General features: G+C 44.4%; 2 protein-coding genes and 1 pseudogene across 2 annotated transcripts in view; 2 read left to right on the top strand and 1 right to left on the bottom strand.

Moving 5' to 3' along the window:
* The window catches only part of LOC139546469 (piggyBac transposable element-derived protein 4-like), a 226,838-nt gene that overhangs the window by 27,344 nt on the left and 186,143 nt on the right, over window positions 1-13,351 (top strand). The gene's annotated exons all lie outside the window — the stretch shown is intronic.
* Window positions 1-13,351, bottom strand: part of LOC139546449 (piggyBac transposable element-derived protein 4-like) — a 252,812-nt gene that overhangs the window by 153,974 nt on the left and 85,487 nt on the right. The gene's annotated exons all lie outside the window — the stretch shown is intronic.
* LOC139552010 (zinc finger protein 678-like) lies at window positions 5,695-6,509 on the top strand (annotated as a pseudogene).

The following is a 13,351-nucleotide window of genomic DNA, read 5'->3' as shown; positions in this document are numbered from 1 at the left end:
AAGTTAAGGAAACTACAAATCACTTGTGCGAATTTACCGATGACCTGCAGGCAGAGGGTTCAGAATAACTATGAGAAAAAATGAATACAGATTATACCACCACCCAAAAGGGCACTTTAGAGACAGGAAGGGCAAAGGGGCATGTGCTCTTTAAAGACTAAAAAGCAGCATTCCCCAAGAAAGGATGGCTTTCACTTCAGCAGTGATAAATTCATGAACTTCTTTGACGAAAAGATCATGATCATTAGAAAGCATATTACGGACTCCTCTTTAAATCTGCGTATTCCTCCAAAACTCAGTTGTCCTGAGTCTGCACAACACTGCCAGGACCTAGGATCAAGGGACACACTCAAGTGTTTTAATACTATATCTCTTCTTGACACATTGATGAAAATAATCATGGCCTCTAAACCTTCAAGCTGCATACTGGACACTATTCCAACTAAACCACTGAAAGAGCTGCTTCCTGTGCTTGGCCCTCCTATGTTGAACATAATAAACGTCTCCCTATCCACCGCATGTGAACCAAACTCACTAAAAGTGGCAGTAATAAAGCATCTCCTGAAAAAATTAACCTTGACCCAGAAAATATAAAAACGATCGGCCTATATCGAATAATATTTTTAAAAGCTGTTGCGCAGCAACTCACTGCCTTCCTGGAAGACAAACAATGTATACGGAATGCTTCAGTCTGGTTTTAGACCCCATCATAGCACTGAGACTGTACTTGTGAAGTTGGTAAATTACCTTTTAATGGCGTCAGTCCGAGGCTCTGCATCTGTCCTCGTGCGCCTAGACCTTAAATGCTGCTTTCTGTCAAAAAATTATGCCGAAAAATGTATCCGTGCTTTTGTCACTTCTAGGTTAGACTTCTGCAATTCTCTACTTTCTCGGCAACCCGGATAAAGCACGAAATAAACTTCAGTTATTGCTAAACACGGCTGATGGAATCTTGACTAGAACCCAAAAATGTGATCATATTTCTCCAGTGCTAGCCTCTCTACACTGGCTTCCTGTTAAGGCTATAGCTGATTTCAAGGTTTTACTGCTAACCTACAAAGCATTACATGGGCTTGCTCCTACCTATCTTTCCGATTTAGTCCTGCCATACATAACTAAACATACGCTACGGTCACAAGACGCAGGCCTCCTTACTGTCTCTAGAATTTCTAAGCAAATAGCTGGAGGCAGGGCTTTCTCCTATAGAGCTCCATTTTTATGGAATGGTCTGCCTATCCATGTGAGAGACGCAGACTCGGTCTCAACCTTTAAGTCTATATTGAAGACTCATCTCTTCAAAATGTCCTATGATTGAGTGTAGTCTGGCCCAGGAGTGTGAAGGTGAGCGGAAAGGCCCCGGAGCAACGAACCGCCCTTGCTGTCTCTGCCTGGCCGGTTCCCCTCTCTCCACTGGGATTCTCTGCCTCAAACCCTATGACAGGGGCTGAGTCACTGGCTTACTGGTGCTCTTCCATGCCGTCCCTAGAAGGGGTGCGCCTCTTGAGTGGGTGTGTGGACGTGATCTTCCTGTCTGGGTTGGCGCCCCCGCATGGGCTCGTGCTGTGGGGGAGATCTTCGTGGGCTATACTCTGCCTTGTTTCAGAATAGTAAGTTGGTGGTTGAAGATATCCCTCAAGTGGTGTGGGGGCTGTGCTTTGGCAAAGTGGGTGGGGTTATATCCTGCCTGTTTGGCCCTGTCTGGGTGTATCGTCAGACGGGGCCACAGTGTCTCCTGACCCATACTGTCTCAGCCTCCAGTATTTATGCTGAAATAGTTTATGTGTCGGGGGGCTGGGGTCAGTCTGTTATATCTGGAGTATTTCTCCTGTCTTATCCGGTGTCCTGTGTGAATTTAAGTATGCTCTCTCTAATTCTCTCTCTCTCTCTTTTTCTCTAGGATCATGCCTCAGGACTACCTGGCCTGATGACTCTTTGCTGTCCCCAGCCCACCTGGTCGTGCTGCTGCTCCAGTTTCAACTGTTCTGCCTGCGGCAATGGAACCCTGACCTGTTCACCGGACGTGTTACCTGTCCCAGACCTGCTGTTTTCAACTTTCTAGAGACAGCAGGAGCGGTTGAGATACTCTGAATGATCGACTATGAAAAGCCAACTGACATTTACTCATTTACTCAACTGATGTAAGAAGGGTTTTATAAATACATTTGATTGATTGATTGATTGATTGAAGGGCAGAGGGGCATGTGCTCTACACAGGTAGAGTCCTATCTGTCCATGTTGCCTTTTGCAAAGTGGGCACTGCTTCATGTGGCAACACCAACACTCACCTAAATAGTCCATATGCCACTGGGTGAGAGAAGTTTTCATTATTCTTGGGCAGCATTATGTGAGGTGTTATGTGTTGTTAGCGATGAGCCTTGGTCAATTTAGCTCGGAATATGCCACCCTCTTCAATCTGTCACCTAATCCTATCTAATGGGCAGGTCAGCCCTGGAGGAAAGTATTGGCTGTAAGAAGGAAGAGAACACATAACATCTGGTTGTTTTTAAATGACTTCTTATGACATTGCTTGCCAGAATAAACATTGTAATTAATAAATAAATAATTAATATTTTTCCAATCTACGTTACCCACTCCCGTCAGCAGGCGGCGATGTGAGTCTTTCAGGTGATGCTTCTTGCGTGACGTATAATCTAGTGGACGGAACTGGAGGCTTCATCAACAGCGACAAAAGGCTACTGATTCAACCTACGCGGTGGTTTGCTAGCAAACATAAAACCGAAACATTGAAGCTCTTTAGACCAATCTTGTGTATATTACTCATCGTGTTTTGAACATAATTATGTTTACCTATCTACTCGTTCATTTAAACGTAATTTGCTTGTTAAATTAGCAAATGTGGTAAATTGATAATGCACTAGGCTAATCGACCGGAGCATGAGCTCACTAAGCTCGACGGAGAAAGAAGCTCTGGTGAAAGGAGAGGAAGAAGCTTTCAGTATGAAAAAGGAGGAAGAGGAGGCTATCTCATTGAAAGAAGAAGAGGATGATATTACAGTGAAAGAGGAAGATGGGAACGAGGTTGTCAGAGTGGAAGAGGAGGAGGTAGAATCTTTCAGAATCAAAAAGGAGGAAGATGCCATAACATTGAAAGAAGAGAATGTAGTGAAAGAAGAGGAAGAACATTTTGGAGTAAAAGAGGAAGAGGAGGCTATCTCAATAAAAGAGGAGGAGACTGAAGATCTGATTACCACCAGTGAGTACTGTCTAAAACACAGGGGCACAAACTACGCAGTTCTTGAACTAATGTGTGGTTTTAAAGGGACATTCTACTTCAGTTCTACACTTGAATATGTTCAGTACTGTAGGAATTGTTTAAGGGGCAATCTGCCATTAGTACATATATTTTTGTGACTTAAATGTGATTTATTGAATTCTCCATGCGGTCTATATTAAAGTGTTTTAATTTAGTGTAACAGGCTTTTAAAATTCAATATTGGTGCGTCGTTTCTACTTATTTCGTGGAAGGACCCTTTTGCATTTGCATCATAAACAATATTTTAGGAAATCATGATCAATTGTGGCCAATTTAGGCCTTTTTGGACATATTAATGCCTCTTGTAAGACTCTGTGATTTTAATAGACGGTCATAAGTTTACCATCTGTTTGATGTTCTCGTTCACACAGGAGAGAGACATGACTATCGTGGATCCTCTGGGGAGCCTCAACAACATCCTGATGCTGACGAGGCAGAGAAGAGTCTCTCCCGATCAGAACACCACATGGTACAGCTTGGTCTGGTCTAGCATACAGCTTGCTCTATCTGGGTCTGGGCTGGGTTTCTGTAAAGCACTTTGTGACAACAGTGACATCAGCATCCATAATGATATGTGTCTGTGTCCCCTCTTTATGGTTACCAGGACAACGCTAGCCCTTCCTCCCTCCCGGAGTCCCCGTGTCGTGCCTCTCCCGGTAGCACCTTACTGCTGGGTATAAAGAGGTTGTCTGTGCTGCTGGTGGACTGCAGGAAAACAACGGGGCTGAGTCGAACTGTGAGAGGAGGAGAAGAGAAGAAAGGATCAGATTTGACTCATCAAAGTAAGTGCTGTAGTTTAGTTTGAACAAATAAAATAGATCTGCTCACTGGTATATGTTACCAGTAGGGCTGTCCCCGACTAATACAAATACAGCTTTGCAGACTCTTGGTATTCTCTCAACCAGCTTCACCTGGAATGCTTTTTCCAACAGTCTTGAAGGAGATCCCACATATGCGGAGCACTTGTTGGCTTCTTTTCCTTCACTCTGCGGTCCAACTCATCCCAAACCATCTCAATTGGGTTGAGGTCGGGTGATTGTGGAGGCCAGGTCATCTGATGCAGCACTCCATCAGTCTATTTCTTGGTCAAATAGCCTTTACACAGCCTGGAGGTAACCATTCTAGTTATGTGTTCCTTGAATTTCGAAATAAATCACAGACAGTGTCACCACCAGCAAAGCACCATCACACCTCCTTCTCCATGTTTCAAGGTCAGAACCACACATGCAGAGATCATCCATTCACCTACTCTGCGTCTCACAAAGGCACGGCGGTTGGAACCGAAAATCTCAAATTTGGACTCATCAGACCAAAGGACAGATTAACACCAATCGAATGTCTGTTGCTTATGTTTCTTGGCCCAAGCAAGTCTCTTCTTCCTATTGGTGTCCATTAGTTGTGGTTTCTTTGCAGGTTTCTTTGCAGCAATTCGACCATGAAGGCCTGATTCACGCAGTCTCCTCTGAATAGTTGATGTTGAGATGTCTGTTACTTGAAATCTGTGAAGCATTTATTTGGGCTGGAATGTCTGAGGCTGGAAAATAATGAAATTGTTATCTGCAGCAGGGGTAACTCTGGGTCTTCCTTTCCTGTGGCGGTCCTCATGAGAGCCAGTTTCATCATAGAGGTTGATGTTTTTTTCCGTCTGTACTTGAAGAAATGTACAAAGTTCTTGAAATTTTCCAGATTGACTGACCTTCATGTCTTAAAGAAATGATGGACTGTCGTTTCTCTTTGCTTATTTGAGCTGTTCTAGCCATAATATGGACTTGGTCTTTTACCAAATAGGGCTATCTACCTTTTCACAACACAACTGATTGGCTCAAACGCATTAAGAAGGAAATAAATTCCACAAATTAACTTTTAACAAGGCACACCTGTTAATTGAAATGCATTCCAGGTGACTACCCCATGAAGCTGGTTGAGAGAATGCCAAGAGTGCAAACAAATTTGTGCACAAAATTTGAGAGTAATATGTTTTAGTGCGTATGGAAAAAGTCACATTCTGTATCGTACAGCTATGAAAGTTATATATTTAGAACCACCTGCTCAATTGGAATCCAGTGACGTCTGTGTCTTCAGTGTTCTAGAACTGTTTAGTTTTTTGTTCTGACTTATAAAACTGAATTAATTAAATAAGTAATGTAAACATATCAGTAATTACGAGGAAGCTCTACAACATCATTTGTTTTGAATTATGAAATGTTTGAAAATTTACCTCAGGTTATTGAGGGATCTGATTTGGATTAAACCTCATAGCAAGATGGTTTTATCATGTTGAGGTTTCATTCATGTCTCTCTTTAAATAAACACTGTCTTTGGCAGGAGAAAAACCAAACTCTGCGGAACCAGAGACTTCCAAACCAGCAAGACGACACCTCTGCTCCCAGATTGGAAAGAGTTTTATCAAGTTAGGAAGCCTGAAAAGACATGAGAGGACACACACAGGAGAGATGCCATACCATTGCGCCCAGTGTGGAAAGAGTTATAGTCAGTTAAGAAGCCTGAAAGCTCATGAGCGAATACACACAGGGGAGAAGCCTTACCATTGTTCCCAGTGTGGAAAGCGGTTTAGCCAGTTAGGAAGGCTGAAAGATCATGAGCGAATACACACAGGGGAGAAGCCTTACCACTGCTCCCAGTGTGGAAAGAGTTTTAACCAGTTAGGAAACATGAAAAGACATGGGAGGATACACACAGGAGAGAAGCCACACCATTGTTTCCACTGTGAAAAGAGTTTTACGGAGTTAGGAAAGCTGAAAGCTCATGAGCGACTACACACAGGGGAGAAGCCCTTCCACTGCTCCCAGTGTGGAAAGCGTTTTAACCAGTTAGGAAAACTAAAATCTCATTTGCGTATACATACAGGGGAGAAGCCTTACCCCTGCTCCCATTGTGGAAAGAGTTTTAACCAGTTAGGAAACAGGAAATTCCACGAGCGAATACACACAGGGGAGAAGCCTTTCTATTGCTCGCACTGTGAAAAGAGTTTTACGGAGTAGGAAAGCTGAAAACTCATGAGCGAATACACACAGGGGAGAAGCCTTACCACTGCTCCCAGTGTGGAAGTATGTTTGCCTTATTAGGATCCCTGAAAAGACACAAGAGGGTACACACAGGTGAGAAGCCATACCATTGCGCCCAGTGTGGAAAGAGTTTTAACCAGTTAGGAAACATGAAATCGCATGAGCGAAAGTCACACGGGAGAAGCCTTTCCATTGCTCCCACTAGATAGAGTTTTACAGAGTATGAGTGAATACTTATGATGTTAGATCAATGTAGAAAACTGATTTGGATTTGCAAAATGCCATCAACATTGTTGTGTCTTTGGCATCATTAAACTGAATACTTAAAAAAAAAAATCTCTGTAATTATCATTATGTGATTAAACTAACTTAATAATGTAACTGTAATTAACTAGGAAGTTGGGGCACCAAGGAAAATATTCAGATTACATAGTTATAATTTTCCTAATATAACTTTCAGATATTTTAATATCTAATCAATTAGTCTTCTAATTAATGAATTGTTCTTTACCTCACGTTAGTCTAATTCGTTAGTCTAATTCCAAACTAATTCCAATCTCCTTTGCATTAGCGTAGCCTCTTCTGTAGCCTGTCAACTATGTGTCTATCTATCCCTGTTCTCTCCTCTCTGCACAGACCATACAAACACTTCACACCGCGTGGCCGCTGCCACTCTAACCTGGTGGTCCCAGCGCGCACGACCCACGTGGAGTTCCAGGTCTCCGGTAGCCTCTGGAACTGCCGATCTGCGGCCAACAAGGCAGAGTTCATCCCAGCCTATGCTTCCCTCCAGTCCCTCGACTTCCTGGCACTGACGGAAACATGGATTACCACAGATAACACTGCTACTCCTACTGCTCTCTCCTCGTCTGCCCACGTGTTCTCGCACACCCCGAGAGCTTCTGGTCAGCGGGGTGGTGGCACTGGGATCCTCATCTCTCCCAAGTGGACATTCTCTCTTTCTCCCCTGACCCATCTGTCTATCGCCTCCTTTGAATTCCATGCTGTCACAGTTACCAGCCCTTTCAAGCTTAACATCCTTATCATTTATCGCCCTCCAGGTTCCCTTGGAGAGTTCATCAATGAGCTTGACGCCTTGATAAGTTCCTTTCCTGAGGATGGCTCACCTCTCACAGTTCTGGGTGACTTTAACCTCCCCACGTCTACCTTTGACTCATTCCTCTCTGCCTCCTTCTTTCCACTCCTCTCCTCTTTTGACCTCACCCTCTCACCTTCCCCCCCTACTCACAAGGCAGGCAATACGCTTGACCTCATCTTTACTAGATGCTGTTCTTCCACTAATCTCATTGCAACTCCCCTCCAAGTCTCCGACCACTACCTTGTATCCTTTTCCCTCTCGCTCTCATCCAACACTTCCCACTCTGCCCCTACTCGGATGGTATCGCGCCGTCCCAACCTTCGCTCTCTCTCCCCCGCAACTCTCTCCTCTTCCATCCTATCATCTCTTCCCTCTGCTCAAACTTCTCCAACCTATCTCCTGATTCTGCCTCCTCAACCCTCCTCTCCTCCCTTTCTGCATCCTTTGACTCTCTATGTCCCCTATCCTCCAGGCCGGCTCGGTCCTCCCCTCCTGCTCCGTGGCTCGACGACTCATTGCGAGCTCACAGAACACGGCTCCGGGCAGCCGAGCGGAAATGGAGGAGAACTCGCCTCCCTGCGGACCTGGCATCCTTTCACTCCCTCCTCTCTACATTTTCCTCTTCTGTCTCTGCTGCTAAAGCCACTTTCTATCTGCCTCTAACCCTAGGAAGCTCTTTGCCACCTTCTCCTCCCTCCTGAATCCTCCTCCCCCTCCCCCCCTCCTCCCTCTCTGCGGATGACTTCGTCAACCATTTTGAAAAGAAGGTCGACGACATCCGATCCTCGTTTGCTAAGTCAAACGACACCGCTGGTTCTGCTCACACTGCCCTACCCTGTGCTTTGACCTCTTTCTCCCCTCTCTCTCCAGATGAAATCTCGCGTCTTGTGACGGCCGGCCGCCCAACAACCTGCCCGCTTGACCCTATCCCCTCCTCTCTTCTCCAGACCATTTCCGGAGACCTTCTCCCTTACCTCACCTCGCTCATCAACTCATCCTTGACCGCTGGCTACGTCCCTTCCGTCTTCAAGAGAGCGAGAGTTGCACCCCTTCTGAAAAAACCTACACTCGATCCCTCCGATGTCAACAACTACAGACCGGTATCCCTTCTTTCTTTTCTCTCCAAAACTCTTGAACGTGCCGTCCTTGGCCAGCTCTCCTGCCATCTCTCTCAGAATGACCTTCTTGATCCAAATCAGTCAGGTTTCAAGACTAGTCATTCAACTGAGACTGCTCTTCTCTGTGTCACGGAGGCGCTCCGCACTGCTAAAGCTAACTCTCTCTCCTGTGCTCTCATCCTTCTAGACCTATCGGCTGCTTTTGATACTGTGAACCATCAGATCCTCCTCTCCACCCTCTCCGAGTTGGGCATCTCCGGCGCGGCCCACGCTTGGATTGCGTCCTACCTGACAGGTCGCTCCTACCAGGTGGCGTGACGAGAATCTGTCTCCGCACCACGTGCTCTCACCACTGGTGTCCCCCAGGGCTCTGTTCTAGGCCCTCTCCTATTCTCGCTATACACCAAGTCACTTGGCTCTGTCATATCCTCACATGGTCTCTCCTATCATTGCTATGCAGACGACACACAATTAATCTTCTCCTTTCCCCCTTCTGATAACCAGGTGGCGAATCGCATCTCTGCATGTCTGGCAGACATATCAGTGTGGATGACGGATCACCACCTCAAGCTGAACCTCGGCAAGACGGAGCTGCTCTTCCTCCCGGGGAAGGACTGCCCGTTCCATGATCTCGCCATCACGGTTGACAACTCCATTGTGTCCTCCTCCCAGAGCGCTAAGAACCTTGGCGTGATCCTGGACAACACCCTGTCGTTCTCAACTAACATCAAGGCGGTGGCCCGTTCCTGTAGGTTCATGCTCTACAACATTCGCAGAGTACGACCCTGCCTCACACAGGAAGCGGCGCAGGTCCTAATCCAGGCACTTGTCATCTCCCGTCTGGATTACTGCAACTCGCTGTTGGCTGGGCTCCCTGCCTGTGCCATTAAACCCCTACAACTCATCCAGAACGCCGCAGCCCGTCTGGTGTTCAACCTTCCCAAGTTCTCTCACGTCACCCCGCTCCTCCGCTCTCTCCACTGGCTTCCAGTTGAAGCTCGCATCCGCTACAAGACCATGGTGCTTGCCTACGGAGCTGTGAGGGGAACGGCACCTCCGTACCTTCAGGCTCTGATCAGGCCCTACACCCAAACAAGGGCACTGCGTTCATCCACCTCTGGCCTGCTCGTTTTGGGGCTGTTGCTGGGCAACACGGACTTTCAACTCCCTCCAAAGATTTTCTATGGGGTTGAGATCTGGAGACTGGCTAGGCCACTCCAGGACCTTGAAATGCTTCTTACGAAGCCAGTCCTTCGTTGCCCGGGCGGTGTGTTTGGGATCATTGTCATGCTGAAAGACCCAGCCACGTTTCATCTTCAATGCCCTTGCTGATGGAAGGAGGTTTTCACTCAAAATCTCACGTTACATGGCCCCATTCATTCTTTCCTTTACACGGATCAGTCGTCCTGGTCCCTTTGCAGAAAAACAGCCCCAAAGCATGATGTTTCCACCCCCATGCTTCACAGTAGGTATGGTGTTCTTTGGATGCAACTCAGCATTCTTTGTCCTCCAAACACGACGAGTTGAGTTTTTACCAAAAAGTTCTATTTTGGTTTCATCTGACCATATGACATTTTCCCAATCTTCTTCTGGATCATCCAAATGCTCTCCAGCAAACTTCAGACGGGCCTGGACATGTACTGGCTTAAGCAGGGGGACACGTCTGGCACTGCAGGATTTGATTCCCTGGTGGCGTAGTGTGTTACTGATGGTAGGCTTTGTTACTTTGGTCCCAGCTCTCTGCAGGTCATTCACTAGGTCCCCCCGTGTGGTTCTGGGATTTTTGCTCACCGTTCTTGTGATCATTTTGACCCCACGGGGTGAGATCTTGCGTGGAGCCCCAGATCGAGGGAGATTATCAGTGGTCTTGTATGTCTTCCATTTCCTAATAATTGCTCCCACAGTTGATTTCTTCAAACCAAGCTGCTTACCTATTGCAGATTCAGTCTTCCCAGCCTGGTGCAGGTCTACAATTTTGTTTCTGGTGTCCTTTGACAGCCAGAAAAGCTCTTTGGTCTTGGCCATAGTGGAGTTTGGAGTGTGACTGTTTGAGGTTGTGGACAGGTGTCTTTTATACTGATAACAAGTTCAAACAGGTGCCATTAATACAGGTAACGAGTGGAGGACAGAGGAGCCTCTTAAAGAAGAAGTTACAGGTCTGTGAGAGCCAGAAATCTTGCTTGTTTGTAGGTGACCAAATACTTATTTTCCACCATAATTTGCAAATAAATTCATTAAAAATCCTACAATGTGATTTTCTGGAGAAAAAAAAATCTCATTTTGTCTGTCATAGTTGAAGTGTACCTATGATGAAAATTACAGGCCTCTCTCATCTTTTTAAGTGGGAGAACTTGCACAATTGGTGGCTGACTAAATACTTTTTTGCCCCACTGTATATATTTACGCTCAATGTGTCGTCGTGATCTCTGTTGGAAAGTTTGTTTCTGTTGGAGAGTTTGTCCACCCTCTCTCTCTCTGTCATGGTTAGGATGGATAGTTCAGAGTAACATTCAGCAATGTTCACCGACCGTTTATACATTCTCCAGAACATGAATATTGTTCAGTTCTCAAGTTCTGTGAGGTGGAAGAAGTTCCTTTGTTCTCCCTATGAAAACTCACTCTCTCTCTATGCTGTCTGGCCATGAGGAAGAATCTCCTCCAGGAATTTATGACCTGCCTAACAGCAGCCTGGGTGTAGGAGAGAGAGAGAGAGGGGGATGGTCTCTGTACCCAAAGAGGGCAACGTCATGACAACATCATTTTTTGACGACTCAAAATAATGTAAATTGAAATTACATGTTGAACTGATGTCTGTGCCCAGTGGGCTGGTTTGAATAAGTAGCAGGTGTTGGATCAATATCCACCTTAGTAGCTAAGTTTCCGTGCAACTTGCCATAGATTTTCATTTGAATATTCTAAAATCTGCATTAAACAATATACGCATTTTCCCACCAGAAATGTTTCTATCAAACAGACTTTTTGCGGATAAAAGGCTTTGTGTGACAAATAACTTTTGCTGTTAAATTCCCATGTACTGAATCAAAAATACAGGTTAAATGGGTTTCCATCGCATTTTCAACTCTACTGATGGTTTAAAAGAAACGTTGAGTTATATAGCAAACGTGCTCTTGGCCTGTGCACTGTAGCCAGCAGCTCACATGTACAGTGCGGGTAGGCTACCTACATGATGAGAGTATTATGGATGAGAGCGATATTATTTTATTTGTCAAATGGCAACCAATCATCGATCATCATGTCACCAGAATAAGACCATCAACATGTATTGGAAAGGAGCATCAAGCTCATCACATGTAGTTTCACCACCTCGTGAAGTTCATAACTTATTTCATCTGTAGCCTAATAAACTGCATAGGTTCCCAAGTCGTAGTGGGAGGACCACACAACATATCATCACTTGACTTCAAGTTAACTAAGATGTGATGGTTATTATATAAATATTTGCGCATAAAGGAGTTTCTTCCCCCATTTCTCGCTCATAAATGTTTTCTGACACAGAACGATCCCACGATTTACAACAAACAAACAAATCGTCTGTCGGCATTTATAAAAGTGTACAAGCATATCCTGTTTCCATCAGCCCGGTCATTACTTTTGAAATGGTTGGATCAATATCCACCTTCATGATATGGATGAAGCCTGATGTGGAATGTCTGAGTAGTTCTATATGATGTCATAATACACTCCTCTGATAATCAAGTGATATTTGGTAGGGATGGATGATATATTGGTGAGCATATCGGAATCGGACAATATTTGCTAACATCGGCATCAGCCCGATATATAGTTTACCGCCGATGTGCAAAATCAAAGCTGACGTGCATACCTATATAAAGTAGATGACATAATGACGCCACGAAAGTAAGTGAAAGAAATAGGTTTTGATTATGTTTTACTGGTAATGGGGACATATGTAAATGCCAACAAAATAACTTTTTGGTCAGTGTGGTGTGTGTGTGTGTGTGTAACCTTTAACTAGGCAAGTTAGTTAAGAAGAAATTCATATTTACAATTGCCCCGGCCAAACCCAGACGACGTTGGGCCAATTGTGCGCCGCCCAAATAAAGACAATCCCTTGAATGAGTAGGTGTGTCCAAACTTTTGACTGGAAAAAGTATCCACATGTTATACTTCAGGAGTAAATGTATAGATACCTTAAGAAAGTTCATTGAAAGTCACCCAGTAAAATACTACTTGAGTAAAAGTCTAAAAGTATTTGGTTCTAAATATACTAATTTTATTAATAATTTTAATTATTAAAAGTTAAAGTATAAATTACTTCAAATTCCTTCTATTAAGCAAAGCAGACGGTACCATTTTCTTGTTTTCGAACGATGTATTTGTGTTTAGTGAGTCCGCCAGATCAGAGGCAGTAGGAAATGACCACGTATATTCTCTTAATAAGTGTGTGAATTTGAATATTTTCCTGTCCTGCTTAGCATTCAAAATGTAACGAATACTTTTGTGTGTCAAATGTTGCATATAAATCTTTAGTTCCTAGGCATTGTGTTATATGTTAGAATGTCTAATAAACAACTATATTGTATACATTAACAATATTGTTTTGTCAAAATAAACTGCTACCTGCATCTGTATGCAGACGATACAGTTGTGTACTATATTGCCCACCCTGCTGATCAGTCTCTATCTGAACTACAGTATGCTGTCATTATTTTACAGAAAACCTTTACTGACCTTAAATTGTTATTGAATCTGTGTAAAACTAAGTATATGTTGTTTTCTAGAGTGAACAAAAATGGTTATAATGATTGAAGTATATAGTATGTACCTTGTATGGTGTATCTGACGTTAAGCT

The sequence above is a fragment of the Salvelinus alpinus genome, chromosome 2, assembly GCF_045679555.1.
Source record: "Salvelinus alpinus chromosome 2, SLU_Salpinus.1, whole genome shotgun sequence".
In the NCBI taxonomy this organism is placed as follows: domain Eukaryota; kingdom Metazoa; phylum Chordata; class Actinopteri; order Salmoniformes; family Salmonidae; genus Salvelinus; species Salvelinus alpinus.
Note: the sequence above shows the minus strand (reverse complement) of the source record. Positions and strands in the feature narration are given on the sequence as shown.